The following is a 15508-nucleotide window of genomic DNA, read 5'->3' on the forward strand; positions in this document are numbered from 1 at the left end:
AAAGAAAGAAAAGCACTGAATTGTATGTGTTTATTTAGAATACAAACCTTATTTCATCTATCATTGTACCTCTGGTGCCTGACACAGAACTTAGCATATATTAGGTATTCAGTAAGTATTCCTTGAGTTATAGAATGAACACACTCCTTACCTTCTTTCCTCATCCTTCCTTTCCTTCTCCTTTTCTCCCTTCCCTTGTATTTCCTTTTCTTTTTTCCTGATCCCAGATAATTTCAGAGGCTTTATTTTCTTCTAGACACTGTAATAAGTGATGGAGAGTCAAAGACAAATTTAATCTTGGGGGAAAAGGCATATCGAAACAAGAATAAAGAAAAGACATTCCTGTAAAGTATTAGGAAACATTTCAGAATTGTTGGTTTCATTAAAATGTTTAACAGTCTTAAGAAGGTCTAAAAAATCTTGAGTTCATCTTTCAAACACAGATATGCCTCTCGAGAGTTTAGACTCAGCTCCATCTTTAACCTGTGCTAGTGAGACCCGGCTCTTAACAGAATGCTGCCCTCAGGGTCCAGACTGTGGGATCCTGCACAGGTGAACTACTTCCATTCTGTGGTGAAAGCCCTCTTGTGCTTTGCTGTGAACTGTAATATAACCTAAGATCTAGGTCGTGGTAAACTGGGCATTATATTTCATTGGTGGTAGGGATTATCTAGTTTTGTTCTGTATTTCATAGTGTTGAAGGAGTTTTCCTATAAGGTTCTTGATGTCTTCATGGAATTTAAAATGCTCCAATTCTACCTGCATCCCAACTGTGTTCTTTTTGATGGTGACGGTTATGGTGATGATGGCACCAGCCACTTAATCAACATCAGCAACTATGTGCTTGACACGGCACCAGTCACATTATAGATATTATTTCGTTTACTCCTCACATCAGCCATATTAGATGTGTCTCATTGTATATATTTAGACCTCTGGGAAATTGTGTTCAGATAGATTTGTAAACTAAGTCAATGATCTTAGAAAAGAACAGAGCTAGAATTCAAATACAGATTTACTTGACCCCGAAGCCTGTGCACTCAACCATTCTAGCTGATGGTCATTTGTTTTAGGCTATTGAGGGTGAAAGATTATTTTATCCTCTCTTTGTAGAAATATTTCCACAGACCTTATAGTAAGTTTTTTAAAATGTAGAATGAGACTTGACTAAAATACAGATATGTGGGTGCCTGCTTTTTTGCCCAGGGTTCAAGAACCCTAGGATGTTTCTGAATGTACTGTAGGAATTTCAAGGACCTCTTAAATTTGGGATATTATTATGAAAATTAGGTCCATATATTTTCTCAAATTTTCAAGGCCTGTGACCTCAAGGTTAAATACAATTGCATTCTGTTATATGGTCTCTTTTCCTGAACATGCAGAGAGGTGCTTGTTTGATTAATGACATTCTCTAATTCCAAAGGTACAATAAAAACAGATTCCCCGCCCCCCCATGAATGAGTCATTATACAAATTACACAGACTCATAGAATATGAATAAAGTTATTTAGAAGCAAAGTTTACAGGGAACTCATGGTCTTTATGGAGCCTGGAAAGAAGAAAGAGATGACCTCTAAAAAAGAGGAGAGGAGTTACAGCTTTTGCTGAATCAAGCTCATTGGAGGAGGCAGTTGTACGGGTGGTGATAGCAGGATTGTTTCCTATTTACATGTCCTAGGGAACTGGGAACAGATTCTCACTGAGGTGGCTGTGAGCTCTGCCTTGAGTCTCAGGCTGTGTGCCCTGTGGCCCCTGGGATTGGATGCATCTCCTGTTGCCCTCAGCTTCCCAGGAAGATGTGGCCTCTGGGCCCTTCTTATTCAGGAGGTCAGCTGGATTTGGTCCTGGCTTTCATATCTTGGCATTCAGAAGTGGACAGACCAGGGCCGAGTTGCCAGTAGGTCTTTCAAAGGGTGCTTCTAAAAGCCAGTTATGCACTGACATTTCAGCAACAGTGTTTATGCCTAAATTCCAAGCGCTAAGTTATAGTCATCATTCAGCTTTCTTTATTCAAGGCCTTCGATTCATTTAGGGGACAAAGGGATTGTGGTTCACCACAAACTGGCAGATGCTGGGGAGCCCTTGTCTCCAAAAGGAGATTTTCTGGGGACCCCTAACAATCAAGAGAATCTGTTTTGTTTCTAAGTTGATAATGAGTTATTGAATTCTGAGTATCTAGCAGTAGTTTTCAGGGTAGGGTGGGTGAAATGCGACCATTAACTGTTTCCTCATATAAGATGTAATTTCTGCCCTTTAAAAACTTATAGTTGATCAGTATAGGCGGTACCAATCGGTAACAATATAAGACAGATTGCTAACAAATGCTAAATGGTATTTTGCTTTAGTATAATTCAAAGTAACAGGTTTTTAAAATAACATTTTTCCTACTTCCAGAAAAAGTGAGTTTTCCATTTCGAAAGCATGGAGAAGTTCTAAGCAACACGTTACTTTTTTACTCTTCACTTCCTCCCCAATCCATGTGTAATTTTCTTCATATTGCTCTTTATTGGAACCCACAAAGTTTTTCCAAGGTTATTCTCAGGCATAGTTTTGAAAAGTAAATTAAATCTATATGAATCAGATTTTAAAAATATGTTATAATGGAACTATACAACCACACATAAAAAAGTACCTAAGAGAATCACCGATACAGGAGTCAGATCTCTTCGGAAGCCTCACACAGAGGGAACTCTCTCACACACACACACACACAGCACACACACACACACAGTCATCGTTCAGAAAACAGCATTCAAGTGGGTGTCTGCCTGTTTCCACTTGTGTGACTTTGAACAAGTCACTTAATTTCTCAACATGTATTTTCTCATACAAGACAAGGAGATATCTGATTTCATAAGGTTATTATTATGTCAGATGGAATCACACTTAAGAAAATACCCTAAAAATTGTAAAGTGTAATGAAAATGTTAGTTTTCATTATCTAAATCATGTAGAGATTCAGGAGGACTCATTGATTTATTTTCATTTTTAGAATCTAATTTTTTCATAACCAATTTCATTCTTTATGATATTTAATCTGACTAACAAAAGATCTTGTTCAAAGGGGAGAGATAAATAAGATTAACTTTCTGTAAATCCTTTAAAAGTTTTATTATCCATCTCTTCACTGGGTAAATGTGTGAACGCATTTTCTTTTGTGAAGCCCTCTTTCTATAAATGTCCTGTGAACTGCTGAGAGCAGTTTGCTCTCAAGGAAACATTGTGCATGGTGTGGTTTTTGAATCTGGGATCGTGATTTTATTGCCTTTCTACTCTATTGGTTTACTTCACCAGCTGCATCTTGGCTCCTGATATAGTCAGTGGGACCCTTTTGATGCTTTTTAGAATGGCTGTCCCTCCACTTCTGGATATTTTCCCAAAATTTTGCTGTTATAATGTAGTAGTTGCAATGGTGTTCTAAAATTATATGGTCATTCATTCATTCAACACACATTTCAAGAACACCTGATAGGAGCTGGTACTCTGTGTACTGAGCATAGAGTACCTGTTAGAATCACCGATGGAGAAAACAGATCCTTTACTTCAAGGAGTAGGGAGATGAAGCGCTCTCACCCCTGTACTGCAAGTGTAAGGAGTTGAATGGGGGGCAAAGATATGTCCTCCAGAACCCATGAATATGACTTTGCTTGTAATAAAGATCTTTGCAAGTCTAATTAAGTTAGAACTTTAAGTTGAGATCACCCTGAATTATCCAGGTGGTCCCTAAAGTCAATGAAAAATGATCTTATATGAGACAGAAGAGGCCTCTTTCACCTTCTGATGTCTGTGGAGAGTCCCCTAGAGCCTTCAGAGGGACGTGTGGCCCTGTTGACATTTTGATTTGAGGGTTCTGGCCTCCAAAACTGTGAGAGAATAAATTTCTGTATTTTTGAGCCACCAAATTTGTGATAATTTACTATGGCAGCCCTAGGAGTCTAATACGATAAGGAACAGGATAATCGACACAATCCATAAAATTACATAAGAGGACCAAGGTTCTGTGGAAGTTTAGTGTGAAAGTTCGCTTCTTAATAGAAGTATGTTCTTTACTGTACAATTAGTCTAGAAGCATTGAATTATGAAAATATTGCCTGGTGAATATCAGTTATATTTACAATAATAAAATTGCAAATAACAAGCTAAGCACAAATCATTTCCTGTAATTTTAGTTTTATGCCAGCATCCTATGTTAAGGTTTAATTTTTAATTGCCATTTCATGAAACAAATGCCAGTTTCTCATGGAACTATGTTCTTTAAACAGAAGTGTAGCTCCCTGTCCATAGCAATTTGTGATATAAGTAAAATCACAAACAGAAATGAGCTCTGGATTTTCACAGTCTCTTCTTAGCTTGTTAGGCAATAAATATTTATAAATTTGACAGAGTTCATGTGGACACAGATCTAACACTATTGAAACCTTACAGAAGGGCAAGCTCTTTTCTATAGATCCCACTAATGACATTAGAGAGAGTAGGTCAGGAAATTTGGATGAAGCAGTATCTAGTCTCATGGACTGAAAAGCCAAAAGTATCTTTAGGCAATCATAATTTTAGTTTCATGGGTTAAAGTGTTTTAGAGCAAAATTAGTAGTGTTTGTTGGAGTTGGCAAGGGGATTTGAATGTTATTATTTAATCGATATCCCCTAATCAAAATGCTGTCACCATTCCCTTCCGTTCTCAAAATGGCTAAAAGTAAGGTACTGTCACTAATGTGTAGAATAGGTAATTTCTATGTTTAAAATATTAACATTTTCATTTCTGAGTTTTGTCCGGCTTAGTTGATGATAACTGGATGAAATAAGACTTTTGGCCCCAGAAGATACAGGTCAGTGGGAGCTTCCTGGGAGGTCACCATGTCTGTATTAATATTAATACAACAGCATTGACAGCAACTTCCAGGTTGTGCCAGGTAAACGTTTTCTATGTATTTACCACTTCAGTTCATAACAGCCAGGTAAACGTTTTCTATGTATTTACCACTTCAGTTCATAACAACCAGGAAGCAGGTATGTAATTATTGTTCATATTTATTTCCCTGATGAGGTAATCAAAGCTTAAGGCAGTTAAGCAATTTGTTCAAGGTCATGCTCTAGAAATGGGAAGAGCCAGGATTTGAACCCTGGCAGGATGACTCTACCATCTGTGCTCTTAAGCTCTGCTGGTGGGTAGGGATGGTCTGCTGAGGAATGATTTGTATCTGGAATATGAGTAATGTCTACCCTGATGTCAGGGAGCTGACTGTAAATCCATAGAATGAGAAATGAAAATTCCACACCTCTTTGTCTTGAAACTGAGGCATTATATAGCATGGGTTAACTGAATATGCAGGCAGAATGAGAGCTTCATAGGAACACAGATGGACACTCTTCAGACAGAGATTCATATTGAATTTTAATGGTGCTCTCTGCAGAACACATTTGCAAAATGGATCAGAGCATATTCATACTTCCCTTTAGCTTGCCAATGCGAGATGATTAAGAAACCTGCTTGTACTTTAAATATTCTTACCATATATATGCATATTTCAAATGCATGTGTCTGCAATAAATATTTGTTGAACAAATATGAATGTATATACACAAACATACATGAAGCAACATGAACACGTGCGTTTAATTTGATAAATATTTGTTGCATACTTACTGAATATAAACTTGGACTGAAGAGGGATGGAAATACGCAGAATTCTTTTCTGTTCCTAGGGAGCTATTAAAGGAGAGGTGAGACATGTTCACCAGTATTCCGGCGTGGTTCTCAAAGTGAGGTCTCTGGCCCAGCAGCGTTGACACCACTTGGAGACTTGTAAGAAGTGCAGTTTTTACAGCTCGCCATTGACCTCCTAATCAGAACTCCGTGGATGGCGGGTCAAAAATTTTTGTTTGTAAAAGTCCCCGAGGGGAGTGTGATACACATTAAAGTGTCACTGGGCTACAGAAAAGCTTTAATGTGCTAAAGGTAAGCTGGAGATTGCTTTCAGCTAGGGACATTTGAGAAGACTTGCAGAAGGAGGTGGTATTTGAGCAGTGTTGGAGGAAAAGTAGATTTTGGCTGATAGAAATGGGTAAGAAAGAGAACAAAGTCAAAGAGAAGAGCATGAGTCAAGATTAGCTTGTTTGGGTCAGAGTGCAGGCTGCCTATGGCTTGAAAGCCAAGGTTGAGGTCAGGCAGTGGAAGCCCTGAATGACATACATGTGAACTTATGCACCATTTGGAAAGCATTGGGGGTTCATTGGTGGTTTCTAAGTGGGGGCAGAAGTGTAATCAAAGCTACTTTTATTTTTTGTTTTTTCTTTTTTTTTCTTTCTTTCTTCTTCCCTCTCTTTTTTTTTTTTTTGGTACCCATTGAATATAATTCGGCAGATGTGCTGAGCTAATAGAACTTCACAGTCTTAAATCAATCTTTTTCCCCCTCATTAAGAACACTGAAACATTAAGAATTATTTGTATGTCTTGGCCGGGACCATATTAGTCTCTGTTCTTTCTTGACTACTGTGACACAAGCAACTTGATTTCAGTAACTCAGCGATGCCCAAGTCACCCCTTTCTGTGTGTGTGTGTGTGTGTGTGTGTGTGTGTGCGCGCGCGTGTGTGTGTGCGCGTGCGCGCGCGCGCGCGCTGTTTGGTTATAGTGAGTCGAACAGCTGCTTTTGAATTCAGCTGGGCTTTAGGAAGCTGCATAAAGACAAAGAAAAATGTTGCTGGCTGCTTGTGCTTTCTTTGTTATCTGGCAATTGGAAGGCTGACTGTGCTCTGAAGTGGTGCAGGTGGCCTCTCCCAAATACTCATTCCAGTGTCTCTACCAGTTCAGCATCATAAGAGAGTTCTCTGGAAGGGAAATAATTCTGTCCCTATTCCTGATTAGTTCTATTTGTCCAGTGATGTGGGCACCTGCTTGGCCGCCCACCTTCCTTTTCTTCGTTTCCCGCTTGCGTCATCTGTCTCTTCCTGGGGTCAGCCTGTGTATTTCAGTCCATCCACACCCTGGATGAGCTCATTCATTCACTGGCTTTCTCCTTGCAGTTCTCATTGTGCCTTCTTTTGTTGGCATAATTGATCCTCTGCTTTGCAGGAGCAGGTGGATGAATTGGTTTATTGCTTTAAAAAAAAATCTTCCCTCTTCTCTCTTTTATTGCACCAGACTTTAGTCAATCTTTGGTTTGGCCAGATCGTTCTCCCTCTATTGACTAATCTCTTTGTGTATTTATCATGCTCGTAGTTAGGCCATCCATGCTGGGTCTGCTTTTGAGTGTGGAAGGTGAGAGCCCACTGATAGAATAGCTGTGATTCATGACGTTTAAACGGAAGAGGGACTGAGTCACGGAGGCCAGAAGTCTTGATTATCACTCACCTCTTTTGCTGAGAGGCCCTTTTAGATCCTAATGGAATGATTCCATCTATCCTCCCCACATTTCTAATGGAATTGTAGGATTTGATGGCAGCGTTTTTGAGTTGTTTTGGGCACATCTCATCTAACACTGCAGGACCTTTGTGACACACATTTGCTTTCCTCAATTTTGGACTTTTCGATGATGTGAATTTACTTAGTCCAGGAGTTTAAAAGTCAATTTATCCAGTCTAGTTTGAAGTGATCCAGCTACTAGATTTCTATATTTCGAGGAGACTTTTACAGTACAGCTAATTGCATGGTACTATCTGGTAATCTCATTGTTAACTAACATGAGATTACATAAGGTCTCAAAAGGATGTTTGGTGTCCACTAGAGATATCAAGTATTTTGTCTCGGCACAGTACACTTCTCTCTTTCATCCAGTAAAGTAATACTACTGCTCTCACTGCCGCTACTACTACCAGAAGCAGCTAAATATGATGATTAATTATTACAGCATTTTATAATTCTAATAATTTAAGCAAAGCCATTACCTTACATGTTCTCTAATTTATTCAGTTCAGCATCTATGCCCAAGGTTCTGTGTTGGATTCTGTGAAGTTAATGAATGTGAATGGGATATGGTGACTAGCTTCCAGGGCTTGAGAACTGAGGGAGAAAGAGACATGAACAGAATATATGTATATTTAAAAATCTAAAGAAGCTACCTAGAGGAAATATGAACAATCGATGATATTGATCAGTAGAGAAGAGAAAAAAGGTCATTCTAGACAGAGTAAAAGGCATAGAAATGGAAGAGTATCTCCCACAGGAATGGGAGAGCATTTGTGAGTTCTACTCAGTTCGGAAGGCCTAGAGCCTATGAGAAGCGGTAGAATATAGTTTGGAAAGGTAGACTGGGGAAGGAAAGGTGACAAAGTATTTAATTTGGTGAGCAGTGGGGAACCATTAATGATTTTGAGCAGAGGTTGGAAAACTATGGCCCACCGTCCAAATCCAGCCCACTACCTATTTTTGTAAATAAAGTTTTATTTGAACACGGCCGTATTCATTCGCTTTTACATTTATTGTCTACGGCTGCTTTCATGCTGCAATGGCAGATTTGAATAGCTGTGACAGAGACCATCTGGACATAGAGCTGAAAATATTTGCCATCCGGCTCTTTATAGAAATTTTTCTGACCCCTGGTACGCTGCCATAAAGTACAACGTTCTTTTGTGCTAGGATGGGCAATCCATAATCGTAATAGACAGTCATGAAAACATAGATATTTCTAGAGCAGCATTTTGCACGTAGAGGCTCAAATATTTGAAGGGACGAATGAATGAGTGAGTGAAAACGTATTTCTGTTAAGGTATCATGGCAACAGTCATAACAATGTGTGATATTGCTTCCCCACCCCGTCTGGCCCACCCTGACAAAAGGCCACTGTGAGGGTAGTCAGAGAACAATGTCCCTCTTGAGCCACATTCTGTTTTTCTAGGGAGAGGCATCTGAAAACTTCTGGGCAAGTTTGTCATCAGAAGGAACTCACAAGAGGATGAAGCTACAGTTTTGAGAAAGGCCACTTTGCAGAAACGTTGGATGAAATACCCAGTGAGATGCAGAATTGAGGGACGGTGGGAATGAATTGCGATGGACGATGGCCATGGCACTTCTCAAACAGTCGAGACAGTCCTACCTCTATCTGCATTAACTTCTCACCTTCTCTCTGCCCTAGCCAGAACCCAGGTCTCAAACATTACACATTTCTTACAAACCATGTACGGAGAGCTTCTTTCCTTGTACCTAGCAATTATTTACTAGTTACAGATGGGGGCGCATGGAGGAGGACTTAATTAATCCAGGGTTATTTCGCACATAAAAATTCCTTGTTTGATTTTATTTCATCATCAACAACTTCCTTGGCTCTCAGTGGATGGCATATAATTTATTAGCTTATACTTAGTGATCTTTTAAAAATAATTTCTGCATGGTTAACTCACTTGAAGGTTATGGCATTTAGCTCACATCATCAATAGCTTTGTCAATTTTCAGTGGCAGAGAATATATTCTGCCTTTCTGGTTGGTATGCAGCAGTGTGCCCCAGAGGTCCCATATAAAGCCTGTCCCTTCCTAATGTGTGCTAGGCTGGAAATGAGCACCTGTCCTCCCTCCCGCCATCACTCCCTGCCTCCTTTTTAATCAATGTAATACTTACAGCTGGAATAACTGTGGAGTTTCTTAATGGGCCAGCATGGCACAGTAAAAAGATGGGGACATATTTATGATTAAGGACTTAGAAGTTAAACTTCTAGAGGGTTCCCAAGCTAATTGGTACCCGTTGATCAAAACCGGAGACTCTCAGTGGAAGGAATTCGGTGGATGTTCCGGTATCTATATAAGTGCATCGAAAATCTAGCCTTTATTTCAAACAAGGCCTCGAAGAATGTTGCAAACATGGCTCGATTTCCCAGGGAACCTGCAACTATGGCAAGGAGAATTCCCCAGGGGACAGTGATCACATGGATGATGTTGGACTTCTTATTTCGTTTTATCTTCAAGAAGCAAGACTGACAAGGGAAAGGCGATGGGAGCTGTTCCCATTCAGCAGAGTTGCGTAAGCATCTTCGAGTAGTGTTATCCAAAGCACAGCTAGGTCACGTGGTGTGGGGGGTGCGGGGAGAGAAAGGGGAGAGATGTGGCTGATATATCATGCCGTAGGTTATATTCTGTGGGTGGATTCATAATGTTTTCCTCTTTAGTTCTCCATATTCCATCTCTAGTATCTTCTAACAAATTACTCACATGTCCGCCTGTTTTTGTAAGCGTAGTGTCTTGATTGGAAATAATTGGAATGATTGATAGTTACATAAAACCACCGGGGCTTTGGCCTCTTCATTTATCACAGAACTTAAAGGAGACATCTTGGTGCAGTGGAGGGGTTCTCAAGCCATAGTATCGAGAAGAGTCGTGGGGGTTTGTAGCAATGTTTGAATTTTTTTTTTGAATCATCGTAGGTTTACCAGACTCTCATGCTCTAGTCTCCCCGCGTGCTTCCTGCAGTGGGAGATGAGGGGCAGGGCGAGCTGACCAGTCAGAACCCTGACTGTGTCCGAGAGAGCGATTCTGTCTGAGCGAGCTTCATCCCTCTGTTGTGAGCCAGAGGAATGCAGTGAGGCCTTTTTCTCTAGGAGATGCAATTCTGAACGTAAGGCGGGCGGAAGCCAGTGTGGAGGAGCAGGGGCCGGGAAACGGTCTCTCCTTTGCAGCAGCAGCTTTTACCTTTTGCTCTGGGAAACCAGGGGAGGGAGAATAGCAACGAAGGAGGAGAAACAGCGGAGTAGCAGAGCGGAAAACAGAGACAACTTCAGGAAGGTTTATCCACCCCGAGAAACCGAGAAACAGAATAGAAGCTGTCACACGGGATGGGGAGCCTGGTCCCCTGGTGATTCCAACCCCAAGTGTAAGAATTAGTTCCTCCTAGATTGTTTCACCTGGGAAGATTTTTTTTTACTCACCTCTGGGTCACACTTACCAGATGGGAAGTGTGACCTCTGTCCCATGGGCACGTTAGTCACGATGCGCTGGAGTGTGCTGGTTTGCCGGTGTGGGCTCCGGGGCCATTTGGTGTCCCGCCAGCCCGTGTCACTGTTATTATTTATTGTACTTTGCAGTCTTTTTAGCTTTTGATGCACTGGAGTTGGGAGACAGCAGGTTATTATACTTTGTAGGTACCCGTCACTTTATGGTAATATACAATCTTTATAGATTTGATGCAGCATGTTCACATTTATGAGAAAAAAAGGAAATTGTAGCTGATACAGTTACATTTTGCATGTCCTATAAATGCAGACTGTTCAGTATAATCACTTTTGTGAAACTGAAGTAAAATAATCTCTGACATGCTCCTATCCAATTTCTGATTCTCTAAGTTCTATTTTGAAAAGAAAATAACTCAAGTTCTTTTCTACCTTTATTTAGAGCTATAGACCTTTGATTTTCTTTTTCATTAATGAAGTGTTATCAGTCCTTCGAATGAGACAAGGTAGGATTTTTGTCTGTAATTTTTTCTTGGCCTTTAAGGAGCTATGGGGAACCAACCTAGAAATATTGTTCCTTCAATAATTGTAGTGATCTATTTTCACTTCGATTTCCTCCAACTTAATTGGTGAAGTACTTTGTCTTCCTCCATCTAAAACCAACTGCAGGTTTTGTTTTGATAGAATACGAACTGATAAGAACATTTCTGGACACTCAGTCTGTGCCACCTTCTGCTCTTCTCTAAATGTTCTAACATTTAACATCACAACGACACTAGAAATGAGTCCTCTCATTGTTCCCATTTTGCAGATGAGGAAACTGAGACTTAAAGTAGGTACTTAGCTTGTGGCTAAGATCTCAGGAGCCTGAATGCCTAGGTTTAAAGCCCCTGGGAATTTTGCCTCAGGAGGCCTTTGCCTACTTCTGAGTCCAGTGGGCTCATGGCTTCAGCCCCACCTTCTGCTTTGGGTGTCTGCCTTCCTTCTCACTTATGGAGATGTTTAGCTTCCTTTGAAGGTGGCATGCACTTTCTTTGTTTTTCTCTTCAATAACTATCATTACTATGTGTCTGGTGCAGAGTTGGGGCCTCTAACGATGAACTTAAAAAACTACTTTGCCTGCAAATCTTTTCCTCTTTCTTATTCTGCAGGACATCCGTAAAGCCCGGGACACGGATGGAGGCATGCAATATTGTTACGAACTTCATAAATCTGTAAAAAAAATAAAATGATATCTCTGTTTCCATACTTTATGGGTACCCTTTAAAGAAAATTTTCCTGGGACTTAAGGATAAATATACCATCTTCTCAAGTTTGGGTTGGCCTAGGGAGAAGGGAGAAAGGCAGAGAAATGGAAGGATGAGAGAGTATCTACTATGGATATTATTATGATAAATTAATTAAACTGCGCTGTTATTGAGTGCCTGCTCTTGCTAGGTCCTCTTCATACGTTAGTTATCACTTTATTCCTCAAAACAGCTCCAGCTCAGTTGATGAGATAAGCCCCATTTTGCAGATGTACAAGTGCAGGGAGATCAAATGACTTGCCCAAGGTCACTGGGGCACTGGGCTGGGTGGGGTTTCCTGTCAGGTCAGGTCTGAAGCCCTAGTTTCTTCCCTCACACATGGTCACGTTGCTGCCCTCAGTTAATATTCTGTCTCTTCTCTCATCCACCTGTCAGACCCACCTCAAAAAGAATGACAAAGATATTCTTTTCCATCTGCTAATCATGCTTTTTAAAATAATTTCTCCTTCATTGCATGGCCCATCTCAAGCCCTGGTAACTCTTTCAGGAGATGATTTGTCTCTGATCTCCTCTTTCTTCCTCGTTTCCTATTAGGTGTCACCTCTAGGGGCTCAACCTGGAGGTTTCCTTTCTTGACCCTTTAAATTCTCTTTTATTCTTACTATTTTCTAGGCCATGTATGTTGGCCCTAAGTCACATGCTATTCTTTTGTATTTCTATTTAAGTATTTTGCATATCTGTATTTTATCATCCCAACTTGACAGTTGGTGTTTTTAAGGGAGAAACTATGAATTTTTCTTTTACTCCAGGGCCTGATTTATAGTTTATGAAATGAAAGTCTAACTGTGGTAAAATGTAAACCTTTTGAAAGTTAGTGAAATCATTTCCACCAAAGCTGTTGTTAACTTCAGTTCATCTGCTGTTATTTTTGTATTTAATGATAAACAATTCATCGTCCCACATCCTCTTCAGCCGCACATGCCAAACTAGAGATGGGTGTGGGGCCCTGGAGAGCTCCTTGTCGCCCTCCCCTCCTTGTTTCAGGCCCAGATCTCAGGTGGGCAAGGTGGTGGGGGCCGGAACCCCATGATCTCCCCACCCTAGATGCAAGTCGCTCTGAGCTGCCCTTGACTGTCCAGGGTGCCTCCTTACCGCTTGTAAATTTCTGGTTTTAAAAGTCTGGGCTAAGAATTTTCCTTTTCCTAGTTTGTTACTTCTTCTTTTTCTTTTCTTTTCCTCATAGTCCCCTGAAATATTCAAGGGTGGAGGCTGAGCCAGCAATCCATCTTACTAGAAGCCTATTTGAAGGTTGTCTTGTGTATACAGGGGCTAGAAATAGAGACTGAGAGTTTGATTCCAGCATGAAGGCCAGGCATCAGTAATGATCCACCTTGTAGTGTGTTAAATAGACTCTGGCATCAACTAAATTATTTCTGCAAGACTGGAGCATTTTGATCAAAACAGACAAGCAGACAAAGAGATTTGCAAAAGCATTTTGTTTCCTGGCCCACGGACGTGCTAGCGAATAGGCGGTCTTGTGCAGAATCCTACACTCGAGCTCCCTCTTGTGGCAACACACAGACACGCCACGCTGTGTGGTCAAGTTATGCCATGAAAGGAATAGTATCTTATCTGACCTCAAGACCTTATTTCCAACTCATGTTTTAACCTAGAATGTGTTTGGTCTTTATTCTTCTGTATTTATTTGTTTTTATGTTCATTTAATTTTGCATTGTCTGTGATACAGTGGTAAGTTTTTGCATGCATTTTAAAAATACGATATTTAAAAATGCCATTAAATGTTTTCTTGGAGACACTTAAAATAGTAGGAGTAAGGAAAGAAGAGGAGGAACGGGATTTGTCCTAATACTAAAACAAGTCCGAATTAGCACCTAATGCTAAAATATCGTTTCTTAAACTACACGGGCCCTTATATTGTGTTGGTCATTTTCTTTCTCCTTTCTACACCTGTGTTCCGAGGGCAGAAACCAGGAAGTTCCGTCTTTCTAGTCTAACGTAGCACAATATCTGGCACAGGGGCCTAAAACATATGTCTTAACCAGCACCCTTTCTGCTTTCTGAAATGCTGAGCTAACAAAAGTTAAAGTTAAAATCTTTTTCATGTGATGCTGGAATTTCTAACTCCACTGAAAAGTGACCTTTTTTTATGACTTGGCCTTTTAAATCATCATACACTTTAGTCTCTCCCCTTAAACAAAAACATCACCGTTGTTAACATCACAGAAGTAACCCCGTGACTAATGTGTAAAACAACATGTAATAGCAAAAGCCATTTGTCCAGTGGCTCAGTTTTATATTATGCCTTGAATGAAGTGCTGTTTAAAGAAAAACATGTATTTGCTGCCTTGCTAGTAGTTACCTGGCCCGTCTTCATGCCTGACTATATGGGGAATGAGCTCAGAGACACCCAGGCGGGGTGGTTGATGCCTGCATTTATACAGCACGGTGACATCTCCCATTTGGTGCACACTCACTCGATGCCAGGCACTTGGCCTGCATCATCACAATATATCTTCACCACCAACAATATGATGTAGGGTCAATTATGATACATGTCTGCTTGCAAATGAAAGTGGCTCAGAGAGATTAAGTGACATATCAAGATCATCCAAATAGTAAAAGGCAGAGTAGGACTCAAAATCAGGCACTCTGGTTATATAGACTGGCCACTCTTCAGGGCGGTGGTTCTCAACTGGGGGCGATTGTGCATCCCAGGGATATTGGACAATGTCTGGGGTGTCATTGATTGTCACAGTGGGGGAGGGAGTGTGACTGGCATCTAGTGGTAGTGGCCAGGAATGCTGCAGGACACGTCAGAATGCACAGGATAGTCACTGCAACAAAGAATTATCCAGCCTAACATATCAATAGTGCCCAGGTTGAGAAAGCCTGTCTTATGGGAATAAACCAGGTAGAAATTCACGGCAACTGAGTTTATAGGCTAACCAAACTTGACCTATGCTGTTTTTGTCCTATTACCTTTCTTTAAGGATCATTTAAAATCAAATCCTAACCTTTCCGGAGGCCATTTTTATTTGTGCGATTTTCTCAGAGTTCCAGTCCTGAATCTGTGAATCCAAAGTACCTTCAGAGTCACTCCTTACTTTTCCCTTTGTGGCTTCCTCCTTTGAATCACAGGTACTGTTTTCTTCTCCCTGGCCAGGCATGGAACTTGGTTTCGTTTTCTCTTTCCACGTCCCCCCTCCCTGCATTCCCTCCGTCAGCAACTGAATACCGATGACCTTTCCCTACGCTGATCCTCAGAACTCATTGCTGTTTCTTCCACCACAACTTTGACCAAGGTCTTCTTCGTGTCTCGTGACATTACTGTAATAGCCTTCCAGCTGACCTCCCTGACTCCATCCTTTTC

The 15508-nt window shown here is 40.7% G+C and overlaps 1 protein-coding gene across 1 annotated transcript in view; it reads left to right on the forward strand.

Moving 5' to 3' along the window:
- Positions 1 to 15508, forward strand: part of NRXN3 (neurexin 3) — a 1605778-nt gene that overhangs the window by 798673 nt on the left and 791597 nt on the right. The window lies entirely within an intron of this gene.

The sequence above is a fragment of the Pteropus medius genome, unplaced genomic scaffold (assembly GCF_902729225.1).
Source record: "Pteropus medius unplaced genomic scaffold, Ma_sr-lr_union100, whole genome shotgun sequence".
In the NCBI taxonomy this organism is placed as follows: domain Eukaryota; kingdom Metazoa; phylum Chordata; class Mammalia; order Chiroptera; family Pteropodidae; genus Pteropus; species Pteropus medius.